The sequence below is a fragment of the Canis lupus genome, chromosome 27 (assembly GCF_011100685.1).
Source record: "Canis lupus familiaris isolate Mischka breed German Shepherd chromosome 27, alternate assembly UU_Cfam_GSD_1.0, whole genome shotgun sequence".
NCBI classification, from domain to species: Eukaryota; Metazoa; Chordata; class Mammalia; order Carnivora; family Canidae; genus Canis; species Canis lupus.
In genome coordinates, this window is record NC_049248.1 from 37,411,163 (window position 1) to 37,432,954 (window position 21,792).

Here is a 21,792-nt window from a genome sequence, read left to right on the forward strand (position 1 = left end):
TGTAAGTTTAAAGCATACAGTGTTTTTGTTTTGGGTTTTTTTTTTAAGATTTTATTTATTTATTCATGAGAGACACAGAGAGAGAGAGAGAGAGAGAGAGAAGCAGAGACACAGGCAGAGGGAGAAGCAGGCTCCATGCAGGAAGCCCGACGTGGGACTCGATCCCGAGTCTCCAGGATCACGCCCTGATCACCGCTGAGCCATCCGGGCTGCCCCTTACCGTGTTTTTGATACACTTTTATGTGTTGTGGAATGATTATCAAGCTAAGGTTAATAAACATTTCCACCACCTGATATAATTATCATTTCTTTTTTGTGGTAAGAACATTTCGGATCTATTCTCCTAGCAAATTTCTTTTTTTTCTTAAGGTTTTTATTTATTTGAGAGAGAGTGCAAGAGCAGAGGCAGAGGCAGAGGGAGAAGCAGACTCCCCACTGAGTGGGGAGCCCGATGGGGGCTCTATCCCAGGACCCTGAGATCGTGACCCAAGCCAAAGACAGATTTAACCAACTGAGCCACCCAGGCGCCCGTCTCCTGGCAACTTTCAAGTGTAGAGTACAGTTTTGTTAATTAAAGTCACCATCCTCTTTTAAAATTCCCCTGGCTATTCGGGGTCTTTTCTGATTCCACACAAATCTTAAAATAATTTGTTCTAACTCTCTGAAGAAAGTCCATGGTATTTTGATAGGGATTGCATTAAACGTGTATATTGCCCTGGGTAACATTGACATTTTCACAATATTAATTCTGCCAATCCATGAGCATGGAATATTTTTCCATCTCTTTGTGTCTTCCTCAATTTCTTTCAGAAGTGTTCTATAGTTTTGAGGGTATAGATCCTTTACATCTTTGGTGAGGTTTATTCCTAGGTATCTTATGCTTTTGGGTGCAGTTGTAAATGGGATTGACTCCTTAATTTCTCTTTCTTCAGTCTCATTGTTAGTGTATAGAAATGCCACTGACTTCTGGGCATTGATTTTGTATCCTGCCACGCTACCGAATTGCTGTATGAGTTCTAGCAATCTTGGGGTGGAGACTTTTGGGTTTTCTATGTAGAGTATCATGTCATCGGCGAAGAGGGAGAGTTTGACTTCTTCTTTGCCAATTTGAATGCCTTTAATGTCTTTTTGTTGTCTGATTGCTGAGGCTAGGACTTCCAGTACTATGTTGAACAGCAGTGGTGAGAGTGGACATCCCTGTCTTGTTCCTGATCTTAGGGGAAAGGCTCCCAGTGCTTCCCCATTGAGAATGATATTTGCTGTGGGCTTTTCATAGATGGCTTTTAAGATGTCGAGGAATGTTCCCTCTATCCCTACACTCTGAAGAGTTTTGATCAGGAATGGATGCTGTATTTTGTCAAATGCTTTCTCTGCATCCAATGAGAGGATCATATGGTTCTTGGTTTTTCTCTTGCTGATATGATGAATCACATTGATTGTTTTACGGGTGTTGAACCAGCCTTGTGTCCCAGGGATAAATCCTACTTGGTCATGGTGAATAATTTTCTTAATGTACTGTTGGATCCTATTGGCCAGTATCTTGTTGAGAATTTTTGCATCCATGTTCATCAGGGATATTGGTCTGTAATTCTCCTTTTTGGTGGGGTCTTTGTCTGGTTTTGGAAAAACCATATCTGGGGGCATCACAATGCCATATTTCAGGTTGTACTACAAAGCTGTGGTCATCAAGACAGTGTGGTACTGGCACAAAAACAGACACATAGATCAGTGGAACAGAATAGAGAATCCAGAAGTGGACCCTGAACTTTATGGTCAACTAATATTCAATAAAGGAGGAAAGACTATCCATTGGAAGAAAGACAGTCTCTTCAATAAATGGTGCTGGGAAAATTGGACATCCACATGCAGAAGAATGAAACTAGACCACTCTCTTTCACCATACACAAAGATAAACTCAAAATGGATGAAAGATCTAAATGTGAGACAAGATTCCATCAAAATCCTAGAGAAGAACACAGGCAACACCCTTTTTGAACTCGGCCATAGTAACTTCTTGCAAGATACATCCACGAAGGCAAAAGAAACAAAAGCAAAAATGAACTATTGGGACTTCATCAAGATAAGAAGCTTTTGCACAGCAAAGGATACAGTCAACAAAACTCAAAGACAACCTACAGAATGGGAGAAGATATTTGCAAATGACATATCAGATAAAGGGCTAGTTTCCAAGATCTATAAAGAACTTATTAAACTCAACACCAAAGAAACAAACAATCCAATCATGAAATGGGCAAAAGACATGAACGGAAATCTCACAGAGGAAGACATAGACATGGCCAACATGCATATGAGAAAATGCTCTGCATCACTTGCCATCAGGGAAATACAAATCAAAACCACAATGAGATACCACCTCACACCAGTGAGAATGGGGAAAATTAACAAGGCAGGAAACAACAAATGTTGGAGAGGATGCGGAGAAAAGGGAACCCTCATACACTGTTGGTGGGAATGTGAACTGGTGCAGCCACTCTGGAAAACTGTGTGGAGGTTCCTCAAACAGTTAAAAATAGACCTGCCCTACGACCCAGCAATTGCACTGTTGGGGATTTACCCCAAAGATACAAATGCAATGAAACGCCGGGACACCTGCACCCCGATGTTTCTAGCAGCAATGGCCACGATAGCCAAACTGTGGAAGGAGCCTCGGTGTCCAACGAAAGATGAATGGATAAAGAAGATGTGGTTTATGTATACAATGGAATATTACTCAGCTATTAGAAATGACAAATACCCACCATTTGCTTCAACGTGGATGGAACTGGAGGGTATTATGCTGAGTGAAGTAAGTCAGTCGGAGAAGGACAAACATTATATGTTCTCATTCATTTGGGGAATATAAATAATAGTGAAAGGGAATATAAGGGAAGGGAGAAGAAATGTGTGGGAAATATCAGAAAGGGAGACAGAACGTAAAGACTGCTAACTCTGGGATACGAACTAGGGGTGGTAGAAGGGGAGGAGGGCGGGGGGTGGGAGTGAATGGGTGACGGGCACTGGGGGTTATTCTGTATGTTAGTAAATTGAACACCAATAAAAAATAAATTTAAAAAAAATAATAAAGTCACCATCCTAAATAAATAAATAAATAAATAAATAAATAAATAAATAAAATAAAGTCACCATCCTCCACATTAGTTCCCAGAATGTTTTCATCTTATAGCTGGAAGTCTGTCCCCTTTGACCAACATCTCCCCATTTCTGTCTCAATCTCCCAACCCTGTTTCCATCATTCTACTCTGTTTCTATAAATTTGACTTTTTTAGATTCTACACAGAAGTGATAGTATACATTTTTTGTTTTTTCCCATCTCCCTTAGCCTAATGTCCTCAAATGACAGGGTTTCCTTCTTTCTCATTGTTAAATAATATCCCACTGTGTGTGCATGTGTACACACATATGAACATATATCTACACACACATATATATATAATTATCTTGTCTTTTGAATGTCTAGTACCTAGCACAGTGTCTAGCTTAATAAATATTTGTTGATTGATTAGTGCAATGAATGATTATTGAGTCAGGCTTTGTCTAAATTATAAAGGGAAATTTACAGAGTCTGGGGTTCAAGTGAACTCCTGAAGTTCACTCAGGGGGCAAGGGAACAGCACATTCAAGATAAGGAGAATGCTGGAGTTCTTTCTTGGTACCTCTAGCCTAGACGGTGCCTGTCTCTCCCTGTGTGCTTCAGGGGGATAGTGAAACTTCCTTTAATATTTATTTTTATTTTATCCGTTTCTACTTTTTGTGTATTGTATACTTATACAAAATGTTACTACAGTAGTGCATATAGATAAATTTTATATTAATAAATATGAGTATCAAAGAGTACAAAAGAGATGCAAGCCCTAAGTTATTTTGATGAAAGAGTTATAAGATTAAAAATAAAAAAACATGGAAACCTCTATCAGAGAGAATAAAAAAGCCACACATGGGAGCTAAGGCTGGAAAAGCAGGCAAGTATGACCGTGAGAATCTTACACCTTGTACTAAAGAGGTTAGGCCGTGTTATTTAGGCCACGAAAAGCTACTAAAAATTGGGAATTTTGCTGTTTCCTGAGAGAATGTCTACTCTTAATGATGTTCATGATTTTCTTAAAAGTTTTTTTAAGAAATTAAAAGAAAGGTTTTAAAAATATTATAAAAATAACTGCCCTTGCCATCCAAACATAACAAACATTAACATTTTGCCATATTTGTAAGTCCTTTTTAAAAGAAATAAACTGTGAACCCTCTATCCTCCCGTCTCTAATCTAATTCCCTCTCTGCCTCAACACTGTAAACACAAATAAAATAACATGATGCTTTTTGTCCACTCATCTTTTCAAATATATCTTTGCCAATAATTCAACTTAATTGCTTCCTAGTGTCCCGCTGGATGAATAAACCCTACTATTTATGAATTCCCCTACTAATGAACATTGGATTGTTTCAAATGTTTTGCTGTTACTAGTAGGTTTTGGGTAAGTGCCCTTTATCAGATTTAAGAAGATTCCTTGTATTTACAATTTGACGGGATTTTTTAATAATAAATGAATCTTAAACTTTACCAAATATTTTTATTATGATTATCTGAAAGATGTTTATATAATTTTACTTTTCTAATTAATGTATTAAATTACTTGGATGGATTTAACTATTAATGTATTAATAGTTATTAAACTATGCTTGATTTGTGGGAGAAAGTCAATGTTGGTCATAATTACAGTTTTAAAATATTGCTACCTGGGTTGAATTTGCAAATGATTTATTTCATAATTTTGCATCTGTGTTCATAAATGACATTTGTCATTAAGCTTATTGCTTAGTTTTAGCATACAGTTTATCCAAGGCAGATATGTACAAGTTGATAATTTTGCCCTTTTTTCCTCTTGTCTGAAATGTTTATCTGTTTCTTGAAATTTCATGCAACTCATCTCATATTACCTAAAATATATTCTTTGCAAGAGTAGATTTATGAAAACTGTACAATTTAGCAATTTTTCATTTATTTGGTTTTTCTATTTTTCCTGAGTTTAATATTCATGTTTTTTTCTAGAAAATTGTCCATTTTATTTATATTTTTCAATGGTTCACGTCTATGAGTTTATATAAGTATATACTTACAGTATTTGTGGTTATGTCCCTATGTTCCTATAGCAGTTCATTATTAGTTTCTGCTTTTTATTTTTCCATTTTTTGATGAGTTTCCTTAAGGATATATATTTTTTATCAGCCTTTTCACAAAATAAGTTTTGAGTTTGTTAATTTTTACTATTGGTGATTTTTTTTTTTGTTTGCTTTCTTATCCATTTCTGCTCTCATTGTGATTTTCTTATATTGTTTTGTAAGTTTACCATTTTATGTTTATAGTGTCTTGAATTAAATTGTAAAATCATTTATTGAAAATAATTTTTATTGTTTATAAGTAAATACACTAAAGTAGAAAATTCCTCCTAAATATTATAGCTACATAATATAAATTTTGAAATGTGGTTGGTTTTTTTGTTGTTGTTCAGCCTTAAATATTTTATCATTTTCTGTGTGGTTTCCTCTTTGGCCCATGAATTGTTTGGGAGTTTCAAGGTTCTTTAAAACTGTCATTTATATTATTACTTTCTAACTTAATTACATCAAAGAACATGATTTGTTTGACAGCACTTCTTCAGAATCTGTTGGAACATTCTCTGTTACCTAATACATGTTCAATTTTTATAAATGTTCTATCTGCTTGAAAAGAATGCATATGCTTTATAGATCGGGCAAAAGCTTTTGTGTGTGCATGTTCATGTATAATAAACTCTTAAGCTAGTAGACCAAATATTATTTAACCTTACTAATCTTATTTTGTCTATTTTATCTCTCTATTCTTGATCAAGGTTTTTAAAGTTACTCAACCATGAAGGTAGGTTTTTCCATTTCTCTTTGTAGTTTGCATGGGTTTGCATTTTGTAGTTTAGGGCTATGTTGTCAAGTTTATACATGCTCGTGATTATTCTCTCTTTGTGGATTGTTCTTTTACTATCGTGTAGGTCTTTTCAATCCTATTCATGCATTCGACTTGGATTTTCTTCTGTTTGTCTTTAAAATTTGTCACAGAAGGTTTTGTTTTGATTATAATCCTAGTGTATTTTTACTTTGTGGTTTTATTTTATGGGTTTGTCTATAAGCTGTAAATAGCTTGATTTTTATGAAATCTTTTATTGGTATTCTAATAGTTAAGTTTAATCCATTTCTACTTATCTTGATTATTGAAACATTTAGAATTATTAAGGTCATACTGCGTGTTCTATGTTTACCATGCGCTTTCTTTGCCTTTTCCCCACACAGTTTCTTTCTTTAGTTGATTTGATAAAGTTATTTTAATAAAAGTGTAAAGATTTCAATATCTCTTCCCTCAAAATTATAATTCTTTAACTACACACCGAGCTTTTCTTTCTGATTTATAGGCATTATGTAACTAATTTACAAATGTGTTCACCAATTAGGAATCATACTTCCTCTCTACAGATTTTTCTGTTGTTAGAGTAAATCTTTGTAAAAAGCTCTTTAATCAAGGGCCTATGGACAGAAACCTATTTTTGTGTATCTGAATAATGTCTACATTTTAAACTACTCAATTTTAAATAATAGTTTAGCTGGGAATAAAATTATATGTTGTGTCTGCCAGCAAAACTCCAAGAAATTGGGGCAAACAAGTCCTTCTCTGCAGGGGAATCTAGGTAGTGTTTCACAAGGTCCACTACATCACATTCTCCTTCTGTCCTGATATGATTTGAGGGACATCACAAACTGAGTCCCCATGACAGCAGGTTGGCTCACATTTTAATTGCTCAACTGTTTCATCTTCCCTTACCATTCCATATAGACTACTTTATATAAATCATGAAGCTCTGGCAAGTGTCACAGCCCATGTTGAGGCTACCTTTACAGTCTGGGGGATCCACCACTGTCCCCATTTCCTTTTACATAATTAGTCTTGCATAAATTTCCAATAACATGTGGAACAAATGTCAGATCTTATTTGTTGTCATTGTTATTGTTGGTTTTAATGTAATCTGAAGGGATCTGAATTTTTATCAGTTCAACCCATTTATATTTATTTTGACTTGTGCTTACTAGAGCACACTTATGTGGTCTTATTTTATATTTTCCATTTACTGCATTTTATTCTGATTTTCTATCTTCCACTTGATAAATAAAATTTTGTATGATGTAAAATTATACTTTATGTTTTTCTTCTTGTGTGTATTCATCCTTATATTTATTTTTCTACAAATTTCTTAAGCTTATGAATGTTCTATTTTTCCCTGAATAAGGCAAGTACTTTAACATCTTCTCCTTCCTTTGCTCTCCGCTCCTACCCTACCTTTATCCTGGAGTGTAATGATATTACCATCTAGACTTTTAGGCTTCCTTAAAAGTTGTTAGGTACATTTAAAAAATCTGGTATTATAGGTAAAAGGTAGACTTCACTAAATTATCAAATCACTCTTATTACTCAAATATTTCTGTATTAAGATAATGAACTGTGGAAAGAATTATACAACATATGTTTGAATTTAGCTTTGATAGAGACTCTTTTGTAATTTGCTTGCCAGTCCATAAGAACAAAACTAGGGATCTGAGGTATTAAAATTAAGGAAAATTTTATAGAAAGTCCTGAGCATACAGATTAAAAAGGTACACCACAATCCAGACAGAATTAATGAATTTAAACCATGAACTATTCTGGCAAATTTCCTGAACTTTAAGGATAATGAAAAATTTCTATGACCTTTCAGGCAAAAAATTTTGTTTCTACAAAGAAGGAAAATTGGCTCATCTCAAACTTTTCTTGTTCAACACTAATGCTAGAAGATCATGAAACAAAGATCACAAATTATAAAAGGGAAATTGTGAGATTCAAGAATGTAGTAACTTGATGAATTGTTGACCATAATCTTAAGCTACAGATAAGAATTTAAAATGTATTCTACCCTGGATATAAAGTAATAAAAACTTCAAATTGGAAACATGTGATAGAAAAAAATTGGTTGAGAATATGAAAATTAAGAACTTATTATAAACAATCATTGGAAATACAGTTACAAAATTAAATGTGTGTAGTAAAATCAATCTGAAAGAGAAGATCTGAAAAAATTACAATTTTATAAACATAACCTGGACCACAGATTTTAGTGAGACATTGGGGACTAGCTACCTGGATGTGGAAATGAGAAAGACCTATATAGGACTGGTTCTTCCTTCCCTGGAAATGAAGTTTAAGGCCAGTTCCCTGACCACTCATCACCTTCAGGTAGTAATTGGCATGTCAAATAACAATCAAAATTTAAACTCTATTCAAAGATTATCCCCTTTCCCCAATCAGGCTTTTTACAAATGAACTCTCTGTGAGAAAAGTATTATTTGTTGGCTTCTCTGTTTCCTGGCACTGTTACCGCTTCTACCCATCTTCTAAGGTAATTTTTGGACTCGATTATGTCAGAACCTAGAGAAAGGGAAAAACCAATCAGCAACCGAAAGAACTATCTCCATGACTAAATCTGAAGTGGTACCAGTAAATTAAATTAAAGTTGTCCAATGATCACATTCCATGGGATATACTTGTTCGATATTATGTAATGGTCTCACAGTCATACCCTTTGTTTTGCTTCCTGTCATATCTCCAGCATCAAGGACGCCTGGCACACCACAGGAACTCAGTAAATATTTGTGATGAAAGAGTGGGTAAACAAGGAAGTATATGATAACCAGAAGAGATGAACTAAGACAAAATGGCAAAGGTTAAAAAAAAAAAGAATGGGTTAAGGTTTTCCAGTCAAGTGTAAATTAAAGTAAAGTCGAGGAAGCAGGATAAATTAGAATAAAGAAGCAGTATAAAATAGAATCCAAGTCAGAAAGGAACAGTATCAGAGGCATTAGTCCACAATTCAAACATATCAAGGAGCTTTAAGCACTAAATATAATTTTTAAATATAGCTTTAAAATATAGAAAGTATGATTGTAAAAAATAAAAAAAATAAAAAAATAAAATATAGAAAGTATGATTGTTAAAAATAAAAGCAGAAACAAAAACACATATATTATAAAGACTTAATTGACCATTTTTAGCTTTTGACAGATCAAGTATACAAAAAAATAATAATTATATAAGGAATTTGAAATTTAGGTGAACAAAGAACGCTGTAAAAATATATAGTTCCTTGTGTCTTGGGTATATTTATAAAAAATGACACTGCATAAGATTCACTATGTTGGCCTACCCAACATCACTCTAAACTTTATTTTCTACAAAATCGGTACCTTTTCAGTTTTCCAGTCTCTATCTGTAGGCTCTCTTGTGGCTGGGGGTGCCCATGTGGCTTAGTTCTGACCAAAAGACACATCAGCACAAACCCACTGATACTGCCTCTTGGCTTTCCTCCTTTTTCCTGCCTAGAACATAGACTAATGCCCAAGATGCAGCACCATCTCTATCTATCAGCAGATCATGAAAAAAGAAACAACGCTGTTCCTTCATGGTAGTCCTGGACTTCCTACTGTGGACTGTTCCAGGACACGAACCGACCCCTTACTCATGCAAGCCCCTTTATCGGGTTTTCTGGTACTTCCTGGTAGGCACAATACTAACTCACATGGTCACGAAACACATCAATATATATACCAACACTGAGTCTGTACAGGCCACATCCTCTAACCACAATTCAACAAAACTGCAAAGAATAATAAGAATTCTAAAGTCAGTTAAAAAATTTAAAGTATTCTTCTCAAAAGTACTGACAAGGAAATAAGAATGCAAAGATATACTATTTGGACAAAAATAAGGTATTAAATTAAGAATTCTTGAGATATAATAATTTAATTACAAATTCTACGTGTCCCCTTAGAATTATCTACTCTTTCTTCTTTATTTTTTCCCTAAAATTTATCACTTCCTCGTATTCTACATAATTTACTGTATCTTTTCCACCTTCCTCTACCAATGTAAGCCCCATGAAGTCAGGGATTTTTTTTTCTTTTGTTCATAGTGTCATCTCCAGTTCTTGAAATATTGTCACAGTAGACATTCAATAAAATTATGAAGTGAATTAATAATTCCACTGAAGGCAAAATGCATAATCTAATTTTTATCATTAAAATTACACATGAAAATAAATAACCCAACTCAAGTTGAAAGACATGAACAGCAGTCAATCATCTAATAAATAAAATACCTAAGTAAAGCAGGAAGAAAAGTAGGTAAAGATAAGCAGAAATGAATTTTGAAAAGTAGATTTTATATTAAGTGGAAAACTTCTTAATGTAAAAAATATAATGGACAAACCTTTGGTAAATCGAATCAAGACAAGTAGAAAATCCCTAAAAAAATAGGGACAAAAAAGCTATTATAGCAGATAGAAAGGAGAATAATAACAATGGTATAGAGCTATTTATAATGCCCTGGTTATAATATTTAGTCTTGGAAAATAGACGTTTTTCTATGAAAATATAAACCTTAATAAAATTGACTTAAGAAGGTCAAAATCAGAATAGATCAGTAATCATCAGTCACCTAGAAACAGAGGTTCTTAAATCATTATGTAAAAAACAAAAGACTTTCAGAAGGATTTTTTCTGTCTTTCAAACTGTCAGGGAAATACAAACCTCTCTGCTGTAGAAACTATTAACGAGCATAGCAAAACATGAAATTGGTGATGAAGTTTATCAAGTGACTTTTCACTATCCATTGGTGTTATTTTTTTTCTCAGCCTATTGATTTGATTTATGGTCTTAATAAAAACCCTAGTAGTAAATCACCGCTGCATTGTCATAGTGGAGAACTCCTTAACTATACTGTTGAATTCAGTTTGCTGGTCCAACCGAACAATAGAATATTAAACAGCCAATTAAAGGGGAGGTTCTGAAGAAATTTTTACGACATGAGAAAATGCTTATGAAATAATAGTGTTTTCTTTATTCTATTTTGTTCCCTCTAGTGAGTCGAAAATTATGCATCTTTGTTCTTGCATACAGCATTTCTCAACCTTAAATTCCACCTTATCTGGAATTCCACTGCCACCTTGGCTTTCGAGGTTTCTTCCAGGGTGCTGTATTGATAACTGGTGGTCTCCGGGGGACCAACAAATGGTCTGTTGGTAGTTTGATAATTTTAAAGAAAAAGGTGATGAAATCATATTGTTCACATATGTTTCCCCAACTCGAAATACTAGATTAGTAATGATTTTCATAGAAATCCCACCACAATCCAGTAACCACTGTGTTTTTAAAAATTATCCGTGAAAAAAAATTGTCTGTGAACTGAAAGGGCATGTCATCTCAGTAATATTGAGTTAATAGCATGAAGTTCTTCTCTGCTAACTTATTTTCACATTATTTGCATATTTGCACATTTCCATCAATTAAAGGACTATATCCAAAGGTTCTGGACAAGATAGATCTCTTTTCTCTCCCCTGTAGTGAGTAGCTAGTAACAAGCCCATTTGCCTTCAGACTTAAGTTGTGACTTCTCGCTGTGTTCTACTTGTGGAAAATTAGCATTTTTTCACATGATTCACATATTTGCATTATTTGAATGTTGTTTACATTTGGTATATTTTGCATTTTGCCTTTTATGTTATAGCCTCAACAAAATGGATGAGTGGGTCAAAAGTATTCTGTTAAAGAGTAAGCAGAGTCATTGACAATCTGCTTTGAAGATGTATATGGAAATCAAAGCATCTAGAAGAGTCAAGACTATCTTAATGAAGGATGGGATTTATTTCATGAAATTTAAAAACTGTTTTTTTATGATTTTTGAATGGCTTATGTGGTGTACATATTACCTTGAGTAGCCTGAATCTGTCAGTTTAGGACTGAAATATACAAAATATAAGATATCAGAATTTTTAATAAGACAAAGCAAATAGTACTACGGTAGAGCATTTGACCTTTTCTCATTACTTGATCATTTTCTTCCCTTGTTCAAAAAGAGATTGACAATACTGGGCCTGTTTAAAAAAAAGAAACAAACAAACAAACAAACAAACAAACATATCCAGGGGCACCTGGCTGGCTTCAGTCAGAAGATGTGACTCTTAAAAGTTTGAGCCCCAGTGTGGGTGTAGAGATTACTTAAAAATAAAACCTTTAAAAAATAATAAAGTAAAATAAATTTTAAAACATATCCAAATGTTGGAACTCTCTGCATCCTCTGGTTGGAAGAGGGGTTCAACTTCCAGTATGGCAGAGTATACTGTGGCTGGTCCACTGGAAGTGAGAGTTCCCTGGGCCTCTTTGGTTCTAGCATCTGACTGTGGGCTACCTGTAGCGGAACACCAACCAAACTATTAGGATTTACGATAGGAGAACATGCTGAAGTCTCTTTCTTCCCTCTTCTCTTTCCTCCTCCTACTTGTTCTAGAGTTCTAGATGACTCCCAATTCTTTCTCTAGACCCACAGCTGATGCTAGACTAGCACCAAGAATTTCATACACTGTATTTAAGAAAGATTGTCACAAGTTTAATCAGCGAGGTTGCTGTCAGCTGCTAAGTACAGGGAGAGGGAAAAAGTGTCCAGATCCATCAGATATAATTAATTATCCCGATCATTACCCCACACACCCTCCCCCTTCATGCTCTTTGTATCAGTTGACCCTGAGCTGGAGCATCTGAGCTTCCTAGGGAAGGATCCTGACTTGTATCAGCTGTTCCTATGCTTTTTATTTTTCTCTCTTCTGTCCCAGCAGAGAAGGAAACAGCAGAAAGGAAGAGATTGACAATAAACAAGGAAGAAGTAGTTGACAGAACAAGTTTCCTGAGGGTCTGGAAAAGATAAACCTGAGAACACAGATCAGAAATAGCAACACTGGAGATGTTAAACGGAGAGAAGATAGGAAAGCAGGGAGTGAGGATAGCCTTAGATAAATTATCACAAGCCTTGTGTGTAATAGCAACCCGAACGCTTGCTGAATCCAACAGATACTAACCAGTGACACTAACTATCAGCTCTTAATAAATAAGGAAAGGTGTCACTGAAACATGCTACCCAGCAGTCAGCCATGTGGAAATTTAATATAGATATTTAGAGCAAAACACTGGGGGTTGGGTTGACCATGTGGTTGACCCGATAGAGAAAATGGTAAACTCAATAGTCACCTATTCTTTTAATTATAACGATTAGCAAATGTACCTTGTTAGTCATACCAGAACTAACGTGCACCGGCAGCATAAATCCTTTCCCAGCTAACAAGGATTGCACTCTTAAGTTTCAGGATCTGTGCCAAATACCCAAATACACTGTAGTTTCATTTAATTTCCCACAACAACGCAGTGAAAGAAAGTGACTCAGAGAAATTAAGTACTTTCCCGGGGCCATAGGTCTAGAGAGCAGGGCTGAGATTCAAATGTGGATCGGCCTCGCTTGAAAGCCCACGCCACGTATTAATTAATTTTAAAGATCAACCTTCAGTAAATTAATTTCATGCTAGAGAGATATTGTTTAAGTACCTAACAGAGAGAACGCCCCACAGAAAAACAATACCACTTAACCCAACTCTTTTGTACAGCTCTATAAAGTGTCATAGATTTGTGGGTATTCTCTGAAAACTGACAACTTGTGGATGGAGAATAACTTTGTGTTCAGCTCTAGCCTTCCTGTATTCTGGCGAGAAAGCAATTTTAAAATGCCTCCTATTTCTCTCCCTCTGAATTTGAGGTCCTCTGTTATTTTCTGTTGTCAAAACTCAGACGAACCTTATTATTTTATTAGGTCATTGGATAGGATTTATTTGTCTCCCAGGAGAAGTGACTGTAGAAAGGGAGAGTGACAGGACTTATCAGGCTCCGAGTGGACTGAGCTCACCCATTAAGTTAGCCTGTCTGCCCTGCTCTTGACAGTTATTAATGCTTCCATCTCCTGCTGCTTCCACTGCTTGCTCTTCTAGAGTGCCAATTCCAGATGTCACTGTTACATTGTGACAGTACTTACAGCCCAAACATGCCAGTGGTTTCCATGTCTTGGGCATAGTCCTGCAGTAACAGTGCCCTCATTGGCCCCCTTCCGATGCATCATCCAGGAAGCCCAAAACGACCAGGCTGAACCAGTCACAGCCTCTGAAACAACGAGCATATCCTTGCTCTGGCCAGTTTCAAGTTGAAATGGTTTCTCAGCAAGCAAACATTGCATGTTGATAATTCCCCATTAATCATTAATAGGACATTCCCACCTTTACCTCCATCAGCCTTCATTGTGTTACAGCCTTACATGGTTGGTGAGCCCCACAAGCCTGCTATTTGGCCACAATAACAGTTGTTCCTCCCATGGGCTGGGTGAACGTGAACAGGGAGAGAGGTGATTTCCTTGAATCAGTCAGGTGTGCTAGGTTATGCTGTGGTAACAAATGACCTCAAAGTCTCAGCGGCATACAGCAACCAGGATCTTATCTCTCATTCATTATATGTCCATTGTAGGTTGGCCTCAACTCTGCACCATGTCAGCTGCACTGCAGGATGAGGCCAAGGAGCAAGTGTCTCTGGGGAACATTAAGACAGTGACAGAGGCAAATGAAGCATGACAAAACTCAAGCTCATTCTTAAATTTCCTTTCCCCCCTTCCTCAACAAAGCGAGTCATACGGCCACTCCTAATACCAACATGGAGGGAATGTGAAATCCCCCTTCAGAGAGCAGTGCCCCATGGAAGGGCAACAGCCATTTGGGGATTAGTACAATCTACCACTCTCACTTTGGAGACCTGTCACAACATCGCCAAATTGTCTTAGAAGGAGCACAATCCGTGGACTACAAGTCTCAAGATTTCACAAGATTCAGCCAGGGCAGCAGAGACCTGCTCATTTTCTCAACCGTGTCTGCCATATTGAGTTGAGCTCTTTGGACACTGGCAGATGGCATTGGTATCCTAGAGATTCCCTGAGGTGAGACAAGGGGTTGCTCCTGATCGTTGTAATTCCTAGGCTCTGTGATCCCAATTCCTTGAGAGGAAGACCTCAACCCTTGCCCAGGCCCTGGGGCAAGGAAAGTAGAGAAGCTCCTCCACCATAGGCCGCATTTGTGTCAGTGAAGGACACTCTACTCTGAGTCACTTCTTTTTACAGGCTGTCAGAGACCAAATTAGATCACTTTGAAGGAATATATTATGACCCATCTGTCCATTCACATAAATCACTGACCTTCCTTTTTTTTGCCCCAGCAGAAGTGTGGTCAAAACAGTTGTCTCTGTGATAAATCTTTACCAGTTTAGTAGTATAAATATTGTTGTGCTTGATGTTTTATGTTGAGCATTTCTTTGTTGAAATGCATAGACTTAATAAGATAATGCTGTCCTCAGCAACATGAGGCACATATGAAATAAAGATGATTTAATGATTTGAATTTTATTAATATACAGAAAATGCCAGTGCAGGAAGTTCTTCTTCTAAATATAGTCATTCAAAATCCAGTTGAAAATCATTTCAAAAGTGTTAATAATATAATAATTTTAAATACACCATGTTGGGACTACATACACACAGTTTATATCTATGATATTGTGACTTATTATAAGAAATATATATGGTCTTCATCCCCATTTCTGGCCCACAGACCACCAAAATCTTGGAATTTCCTGTGTTGAAAGTGATAAAAGTGGCTTCTGTTATGCTAACAACATGGGTTTTGGAATGCACACAAGGTCATCAGAAAAGACCAATACCCACAATTTGCTTTGATGTGGAACTGGAGGGTATTATGCTGAGTGAAGTAAGTCAATTGGAGAAGGACAATTATCATATGGTTTCACTCATACGTGAAATATAAGAAATAGTGAAAGGGTTTTTAAGGGAAAGGAGGGGAACTGAGTGGGAAAAACTTGAGAGGGAAACAAACCATGAGAGACTCCTAACTCTGGGAAATGAACAAAGAGTTGCGGAAGGTGAGGTGGGCATGGTAACTGGGTGACGGGTGACGGGCATTGAAGAGGGTACTTGATGGGATGAGCACTGGGTGTTATACTATATGTTGGCAAATTGAACTTCAATTAAAAAAAAAAAAGGTTGGGGGCTGGTTGCCAATGGAGCCAACTACATGTTTAGAAGATTGAAACTTTCAGTCCTACCCCAGATCTCCACAGAAGAGGGGCTGGAGGTTGAACGGTCAACAATGGCCAATGATTGAATCAGTCATACCTATGTAATGAAGCTTCCACAACAATCCAAACAGATAGGGTTTGAAGAAGTTCCAGGTTGGTGAATACATGGAGATTTGGGGGGAATGACACGCTCTGGGAGAGCGTTGGAAGCCTTGAGCCTTTCCCATATACCTTGCCCATATACCTCTTCCATCTGGCTGTTCCTGAAATGTATCCTTTTCTAATAAACCAGTGATCTAATAAGTAAAATGTTTGAGTTCTGTGAGCTGCTCTAGCAAAGTAATTGAACCTGAGGAGGTCCTGGGAACCACTGATTTGTAGCTAGTTGGCCAGAAGCACAGATGACAAGCTGGACTTATAACTGGCATGGGGTGGGCAGGGTGCAGTCTCGTAGGACTGAGTCCCTAACCTATGGAGTCTGTTGCTATCTCCAGGTAGGTAGTGTCAGAACGGAGTTGAACTGTAGGACACCCTACTAGTGTTTGAGAACTGCTTGGTTTTAGGTAGGAAGCCCTTCCCAGCGTACATATACGCATACACATGGAAATTGAGTCCAGGAACTTAAGTATATATAATTAATATGATTAATTAAGTATCAAGCATTTATTACTCATATAAATCAGGGAGATAAAGAGAACCAATATAAAAAAGTATCTCCCACGGTAACATATCATAAATAGCCTGTTACTGCTATACTATTGTAATTGAGTTTTTAAATTCACTTTAAAACAACTGATATTTCTTCATTCAAGAAATATTCATTGAGCACCAACTATGAGTCAGGCACTGCTTCAGGTACAGAGGACACAGCAAAGAATAAACCAAGCAAAAATCCCAATCCAGCTGGAGATGGAGATAGTAAATGAGGGACACCTGGGTAGCTCAGCAGTTGAGCGTCTGCCTTTGGCTCTGGGCATGGTCCCAGGGTCCGGGGATCAAGTCCCACTCTGAGCTCCTTGCGGAAAGCCTGCTTCTCTCTCTGTCTGTGTCTCTTTCTCTGTGTCTCTCATGAATAATTAAATAAAGTCTTTAAAAATAAAGGAAATGAAATACAGTGGCAATCTTCTGTATGCTCTGATTGACCTACCCTCCAGCCTTCTCCACCCTGAGCTATGCATCTCCACAGACCACATCAACAAGCTCACCTGCCCTCTCATCTCCAGTTGGATTTGGCCAATGGGAGGGACTTGCAGTTCAAGAGGAGAAAAAAGTTGTGGACTTCCTGTTCATCATGGGACAGCTATATCCTTCTCCCAAAAGTGGTCTTCCTCAAGCTGCTATCCTTTCTGGACTTTTCTCTCAATTCTAGTAAATTGCTCTTTCATTTTTCCCCTCCAGGCCCGGGGGTGTCAGTGGCTCCCCATCCTTCCCACCACTCTTGCCAGCCCTGCACACTACATGAGTCTTTGCTGGTGTCCCTAAACCTTGCCCACATCTCTGTCAATATTTCTTTTATTATACTGTGCTCCAATCACCTGGTTCAAGGATACTGTGTCTTGTTACAATCCTGCCCAATACACAAAATAAAGAAATAAGTTATATAGTAACTTATTGTGCGGTTGAGAAACCAAAGCCCAGGTAGTGGAATAGAAGTGCTGTTGAGAAACACAAAGCCAGGGAAGTAGAATGAAGTGTGACTCAGGGCAGGTGGATGCTTTCCAAAGGGCTTGGTCAGAAAAGGCTTCTTCAGTAGAAGTAAGCCATGCTATAAACTTGCCTACCTCCCAGCAGAACTTTCCTTTCAAAGGGAAGGAAAAGTGGGAAAGAAGCTCCAAAATTTCAAACCTGGAATTGAGGAATATGGCTGTAGCAGCAGAGGCAAGAGAAGGGGTGAAGGCTCAGAACACCCACATGCAGGTTGGCCCTCCCTGCTGCCCTCAGGGCGGCAGCCTTCACCCACATCAGCCTTGGCTTCTGTGGCACTAGGTGGGCCCTGGACTCTCAGGCACTCAGCACCAAGGGTGATACAAAATATTCTCTTCTTAATCCTCCCCAAATTTTACTCACTCCAGAGAAACATGAAACTCCTCATCTTACCCTCAGGGATAGCTCTCATGGAAACACAACATTCTGTCCTCATCTCTCACCCACAACTGGAAAAAAAAAAGGCTTCATGTGTATTTGTCTTTTCATCTCTATTTATAAAATTGACATGAAGTTTCTTGCCCCTATTTTTCTTAGTGTCTTCTTCACAAAGGCATAGGATAAATTACCTCGAACCTCGGGATGGGACAAGTGTTCTCTCTCTGGATGAACTTAGATGCTTCCTTCTACCAGACAACGAGGAGGGAGGTACCCTCTCGTGTTTTCCTCCCAGCATTGGGTAACAGGAGACTTAGAGCTAAGTGTCATGCTGAATTGCTATGACTTCTCTCCAAGAAGTTTTCTTAATGTAATTTTCTTTTCTGGTTTTTGTTTTGTATGTCTTATTTTGTCATATTTGTGATTTCCTTATAGGACTAGATAGGCTATAAATAAATATTATAATGCAATCCAGTTAAAACATTTTATTTTAATTTGGTTGACTGTTTTTCCTGACTGTATCTACATCAAAATAATCCATGAACTATGAATATGAAAACGTTAGCCAATTAAAATTTCTGGTCTCTATACTAATGAAAATAAGCAATATGATTTTTCTCTCCCACTCAAAGGATCATGTTTCTTCATTCATGAAAGGAAAAGCAATACTTCTAGGTAATTTATTATTGTCAAGATTGGTGCTCAGTAGTGAGGGCTCAAAGATGAATGTGGTGCAGGCCCTATCCTCACGGAATTTATTGTCTAGAAGTTTATTTATTCTTTCAAACTTCTTATTCTGAACCAGTATTTATTTGCAGTTAAAAACTAATTTGCAAAAGAATACATTTTTGAAGCAAAGTTAGCTTTCGCACTTAGTTCTGTTCTCTCATGCCAACAGAGATGAAAGAAATACAAATTCTAAACATTCTCCAGTGGTAGCTTGCCCCCCAACAAACATGAGATTGTTTTTAAAATGCTTCCCAAAATCAGCACTTAAGGAGGCCAGCCACAGCTTCTGACAGGCTGCTGGGGGCCAGGGCGCTTTTGCCCTCCATCCACCCTGCTCCCTTCCGCATCAAATCCCCTTAAAACATTTAAAATCAAGATCTGCCTTTGAATTCCTGAAATGTGTGCACCTAATAGGTCAAGCTATCTTTTTATATCAATTATAATTCCTAGCAAGTTTTGTGATTTTTCCAAGCTTAATCAATCATTATGTGTCATCGACTATCCTAAAACTATCCACCAAAATATTTCAAGACCTGCAGATTCCTGAAATGGCTAGCCCCAGAGAATCTCCAACTTCTATAACGTTCATGCCTGGGACAATTATTCATTAAGCACTAGAGTTTTCCAGGCTCAGTGCTATGTGCTGGGAAAGAAAACGATAAACAAGACAGATATGTTCTCTGCCCTCGTCGAGCTGTGTCTAACAGAGAACACAAGGAGTAAACCAGTAACTCCAACGTGAGGAGGACAAGGATTTGTGTCTGTTGCCTCCACTGCTGTATCTCTCAAGCACGTAATGATGCCAGGCTCAACAAGTATTTGCTGGATGAATAGTATGAAGGAGGAGGCACAGAGGCTACAAGCTGGTCTGGGAAGCTGAAGGTAATCAGCTTTAAAAAATGGCCTTTTATCTGATACTTAGATGGAGAGTTTGAAGAGAAGAAGCAAGAGGGACACACAGGCAAGAAAACCTTTGTCCAGAGGCCCAGGGCTAAAGGAACTGCAGGGTTTTTTTTTAATAAATAAATAAATACATACCCAGAATGGTTGATGTGGCAAGACCATAGAGCAGAGTGACAAGAACTGGGATTGAAAAGTTTGATATAAGCCTGCTCAATCTTACCAAGCAGGTTAAGGATTTTGTACTTTATCTTACAAGCAATGGGAAACCATTGAGGTGTTTCAAGTAGATGGGTGATATGATCAGATTTGTATTTTTAATAGATTCTTCTAGGGATAGAAGTCCTTGTGGCTGATGTTAAAGACTGATGTCTTCATTCTCATAGTCTTCCTATCGCTCTACACTCTTTAGTCCCCTTTTTGCTTGCTCTGTAGCACTCAATTTGTAAGACCTCTTTGTCAAAATCCCACATCCCTCCTGTGAGCCCAGCTTTTCCCCTCAGAGAGGGCATCGTCATTGTCTCTGATCAGAGACTTAGTTCCATGTGTTTTTATTCCGCGTACCCTTCCAATCATAAACATACCATATCTTGGTTTGCAGTACCATAGACACGTAATTCATTCCCAAGATTCTTCTCTCCTCTGTGATGATTCAATGCACTTATTATCCAAACAAGCAAATTTAAACTCCTCTGCCTCAGGAAATGCAAACTCCCTGCACAATTCCGAGAAATACCTGGATGAAGTTCGCATTCCTCTCGTGTGGTTTGCTCTCTTGTTCCAATCTGCTGCTCCCTAATCATTTCTGGTGGTCTTGTCATTGCTTCCTTACGCCGCCTCAACAGTCTGCAGGTGTATAGTGCCTCCAAACACAGAGCTCCCTTCAGCCTCCCAACCACAATGATGACTCAAGAACAGAGGACAATTTCAGAGAAGAAAAAAACAGAACCAAAAGTATCAACGCTCACTGTTACCACATCCTTTATGTGGAGGTCCCAGGCTGGTTGGTAATTTCCTCCATGGCCCTCAGCCAGCTGCCATATTGTTGGAACCAGTATCAGTTCAAATGAGAGTCCGGTTCTTTTTTTTTTTTTTTTTAAGATTTTATTTATTTATTCATGAGAGACACAGAAAGAGAGAGAGGCAAAGACACAGGCAGAGGGAGAAGCAGGCTCCATGCAGGGAGCCTGACATGGGACTCGATTCTGGGTCTCCAGGATCTCGCCCTGAGCCAAAGGCGGGGCTAAACCACTGGGCCACCAGGGCTGCCCGAGAGTCTGGTTCTTGCTCAACCTCCTATCCAGTGTGTAGAGCCCAAACATTCCTTTTCCCTTAACCCCAACCAGGGGGATGGGGGGCTAAGCCAGGAGGCCCTGTAATAATCACAAGTGTCACCAACCCATGCAGAATGATGATAGCTATTTATAATCCTCCGTGTTTCAACTTTTCCCTTCCAGACTAGCTGCTGGGATTTACTTAACTTGGAAAACCAAAAGACCTGTTAAAATATTTTCTTCCACACTAAAAAGCAATCCTCCTTTGAAAGACAATTCTGCAACATCTCCCTAGAACACAGACATGGAGCAGTATTTTAAGGAACATTTTTTATTCGCTTTATAGATGTACAAGTATGTTTAATGGGGGAAAAATTATACATACACCCACACAGTGTTTCTCAAATTTTCCAAACTAATTACTCCTAACAAGTGAGAATTCCAGGAGGAGCTGAGCATTTTATCTCAAAGCAGCCTATGGCAAGCATATTCTTTCTTTGGAGTCTTGTATTTAATCTTCTAAAATTCACATACATTTTTGCATCCACTGTATAATATGTCCATTTATTTCAATACATAACAATAGAATGAAATACACTTAAACCCAGCCATAGTGCTGTAGGTGGGAGCCACAAATTTCTGTTCCAAGATTTGCATTATTCCAAGATTATTGAAACCACGTCAGCAAGCCTACAGCGGTGGGAGTTCTGGGGTGGTCCCCGAGTTCTATACACATTTG

At 37.7% G+C, this 21,792-nt stretch overlaps 1 long non-coding RNA gene across 1 annotated transcript in view; it reads right to left on the reverse strand.

The window, feature by feature from the left end:
• The window catches only part of LOC119866392, a 56,013-nt gene extending 35,332 nt beyond the window's left edge, over positions 1 to 20,681 (reverse strand). The window contains exons 1-2 of the long non-coding RNA XR_005380070.1: positions 20,516 to 20,681; positions 18,166 to 18,221 (exon numbers count right to left, since the gene is read on the reverse strand). This is a non-coding gene — a long non-coding RNA (uncharacterized LOC119866392). The remainder of the gene's footprint in view (positions 1 to 18,165; positions 18,222 to 20,515) is intronic.
• Positions 20,682 to 21,792: the final 1,111 nt, after the last annotated feature.